Source organism: Pinus tabuliformis, chromosome 9 (assembly GCF_031772625.1).
Source record: "Pinus tabuliformis cultivar Carrire ecotype Pingquan chromosome 9, CPIR1, whole genome shotgun sequence".
NCBI classification, from domain to species: domain Eukaryota; kingdom Viridiplantae; phylum Streptophyta; class Pinopsida; order Pinales; family Pinaceae; genus Pinus; species Pinus tabuliformis.
Window position 1 is genome coordinate 1,382,361,591 of NC_142307.1, and position 4,011 is coordinate 1,382,365,601.

Below are 4,011 nucleotides of genomic sequence, written 5' to 3' on the forward strand. Positions count from 1 at the left end.
CTACACGGCAACTACATGGCACTAAGAAATTGCACAGAGGTGTCTTCTGAGGACACCCGTCCCGTAGTAGTGCTTTGACCCTCAAAATTGCATAGTGGTTTCCAAGTTGTCTTGTCATTATTGCATGCAAAAACTGTGTAGACAGGCCTCCTGGGGCCTCATTCCAGCAACAATCATTGTCCGCTGAAATTGCGCCAAATGGAAAATATCAAGACCGCATGAAAGCTCCGTCGGATGCATGATCATCTTGAGGTTAAGTATGGTAAGTAGAGAACATCTTCCGAAGTACACCTCTTAGTTGATTTTGCAGGATTGCTTGTCATTGTCATATCATCCAATCCTCAGTAACATGCATGTGCGCAAACACGAAAAGTCATCTCATGTGTTTCTTCTACATGTCTTGCTTCTTTTTCACTTGTTCGACCAACTGTCATCTTCTGCATGTTGATTGCTATGTTATGCTTGAGACCATGTTCTAGTGATGTTGAAGGTTATGTTTGAGTTGTGTTCGCCATCTAAATAACTATCGCACTTGTTATCACAAAATCAGTACTAAGGGCTGCAACTAAGCAAGATTTCATGTAACTCTTTCAACCAGACTTTAGACTAAGGATTAGCCTCCTTAGTCAGAGAGGGCTCTCTCACAAACTTTTGATAAAAATCATTCACAACAACAGATGGCTAACTCTTCACACATTCATGAAAACAAAGCTGGTTGGACACATATCAAATTAGTCTTCATTGGGCTATGGAGTCTCACACATTTAGTAAACAAAAGCACAGTCATTTCATGGAAGTCAAGGCTCTTTGCATTAGATGTTCAAACATACTTCACATAAACCACAGCTTGCCAAGCATACAGGAAGTCAGAGCATACAACATGAATTCTGAGTGATTATGTTGTAACAAGGCTGTAAAAGAACATTAAGAGAATAAACCACCATCACATTTGAACAATATAATCCATTGAGAATCTTGAGAAGAAACAACAGCTGTTTTACTATTACTGTAATAAGTCTTTTTACATTGGCCCAAATAAAACTCTGTTTTTGTATAAAATCTCCAACCCCTATTACCTCAGAGTTTTCACCATATATAGGAAAACCCAAAACTCCTACTATCTTGAGTCTCCTCAACAAGCATGAAGGGAGAACTCGATGATCTACCATTAATTACCCTTATCTATTTCTAAACCAACTAATTACATACATGAAGTGTTGGGCTGTAAATACATAGAATCCCAATTATATTTCAAATCCCACTCCATCTCCTCGTATGCATGATTCTCCTTGGATCCTTGACAGCTGTACAATTTCTGTTGTGGCTGAAACATGTTGAGGAACATTCATTGAACGAGCTGATCTTCGGGTGCTAGCTGTGTAGATGATTCATAAATTAGTAAACCTGAACACCCTATTTTCACGGTCCCTGTCTCCCATTCGTCTTTACCATTAAAAGACCACACTCCAAGTTCTTTAATACCTTTAATAACCACGTATAACACCATATGCCTTATGATCTGGATGCTTAGTGAACTAAATAGGTGTCTGCAGTTGCTTGTTGGCCCTTAATATAATATGTTTTCCATCACCCTGAAATATAGGAAACTGTTCCTGTTTGTCGGTCTTTGATTTGCCTCACCATATTCAAATCCAAAAGAGCTTACCTTTTATCCTTTAACAAAAAGAGCGGGCTGCCATGTCCTTAATGTGTTGGCCATTTTTATGTGTGAAGACAACACCTTTCAACGATTTGCTGATTTGTCAATCATACTAGATCAACTGAACTGTAATCAAGCATCTACAGCAGTTTTGTAGCGCGCTACGAAACTGCTGTGTAATTTCCAAAAACACAGCTTCACCTTAAAATCTGACTGTCTTCAAGTAACAAGGAAGAAGAAATGTATGCCAATCATTGGTCATGAAAACAAAACCCTCCTCATAAAGTCCACTAAAGTGTTCACTGCTTGAGAGATTAAGAATCCTTGGAATTTCAATAGCTGCCTGACATAAGAGGTTAAAACAGAGTTCATTATCATCCTTCAATTTCTGCTGTAATAACAAATAGCTCTGCATTTCTTGCTGTAACCTTTGCTTGTGTACTGATCGGTTTACCATTACTGCAGGTAGTGACAATTTTACCAGAATCTAGTGGACCAACAGAAAATTCATTAGTAGAAGCATAACCTTCTAACATTGCACCCTGTGTATTTTCCAGACATCCATTCTGCTCATTTTGACATGTATCACTGTGTTCCTTTAAATGCCGGTGTTCAAATGACCTTAATTCTGATGTAGAATCTGCAAGTCCCTCCACCATGCCATCCTCAATATAAAATCTCGAACAGTGAACAAGGAGCAGAGAATGGGAATGACTTAAAACCGACAAGACATGAATCAAGAAAAATGTATGCCAGCCTTGTTAAAGAGGGATAACAGATATAAAAAATCATCCTGAGCAAGCTTGGAAGATCTTTTATCCTCAAAACCTCCCTCTTTTAAGATATTTAAGACTTTATCTTTAAACTGAGAAGCCCCTTCCTGCATGTCAGCATCATCAACATCCATGCCTTGATCTTCCCCAACATCAATGTCCATACTAACATCATTGCTAGTGTCTCCCAAAATAGACACATCACCAAAACTAGACTCATTTGACTTCTGTCATGCTTCTTGCAATGCTTGAAATGTCTTGTAGTTCTTTTTCAGTAGTGATAAGATAGCCTTTTGCCTAAAGATCGCCCCTAAAGTCTTATTTTTACGATTAAAACAGAGACGGACCATGCCATCCCATTCCTTGAAACTAATTGGAGGAAGAGGATTACGGGGTTCAATACGTACAACCGAGGAGTCAACTTTTGGAGGAGGCCTGAAATTGTTCTTGCCAACTTTCAAGAGATATGAAACACGAGCTAGCAATTGAGTATTCACTGAAAGCCAGCAATACAAATTATCTCCTGAATTTGCAACAAGTCTCATGGCAAACTCTCTTTAGAACATGATAATGGCACATCTAAAAATTGGTCTGTGTGATAACAATTTAAATGTAAGCGGAGAAGATATCTGATAAGGAATATTTGCCACACACACATCGAAATAAGGCAGTTCACATTTGAGAACATCTCCTTGAATGGCCTGCAGCCGAATGACACTGCTTGTGCCTTGTACCCTGTGCTGCAATTCCAGCGCCATACGAGGATCCAACTCGACTGCTATTACCTTCTTGGCTACCTCTAGTAATTTCATTGTTAAGTTTCCTGTCATGAAAGCATTTCCATGCTGGCACATTTTCCCCAAACTTTTCGTTAGCCATTAAAAACATAGACATAAGATGCTCAAAGGTTGCGTTGTCGGGGTCAAAATTATGCAACAGATAATTCTTCATATATTGGCTGACTTCAAGGACCATCACCCTTTGCAAAAGAACAGATTTGCCACCTGTTACAAGAAGTTCAGTTCTATAAATCTCCTCCACAAGACTAGGATTAAAAGTATGCTTTGACACAACATCTGGAGAGATTATCCAGTTTGCATTTGCAGTTTTGGTAATCCGATCTCTTTGAATCTCGTCAAGAGCGATTGTATTTCCTGAAATAGACCCCGTCTTCAAACTGTGTATCTTTATGTATGCAGCCATCGCTGGCATCCGAATGGAATTGATGTAGAAAACTGTAGCCAGATTAACTAAGGTTCCTGCCATGACAGCATCACCTATCGCCTTTTGAGCAGAAGCAACTCGTTTGAATGCTCGTTCTGACTCCAGTGTGCGAACCCGGAGCATTCAAATCTCCTTGTTCCCGGCGTTGGATAAACTCAGCAAGTTTTTCAACTTTGTCAGCCTGTCTAAAGAGATTAGAAAATACACGTGACTGCCGATCCCCTTAATGGATTCTGGTCCATCAAATTGTGTTCTACCCATTGCAGAAACCACTGGATACCACACCAGATCAGATTTTTCGTATAGCTAGGAAACTGTTTCACATGTAAGGCGAGAAAAGTCATTCAGCCAAGC

The 4,011-nt window shown here is 39.5% G+C and overlaps 1 pseudogene; it reads right to left on the reverse strand.

The window, feature by feature from the left end:
• Positions 1-2,387: 2,387 nt before the first annotated feature.
• On the reverse strand, positions 2,388-3,780 carry LOC149153635 (ribosomal RNA small subunit methyltransferase pseudogene; annotated as a pseudogene).
• Positions 3,781-4,011: the final 231 nt, after the last annotated feature.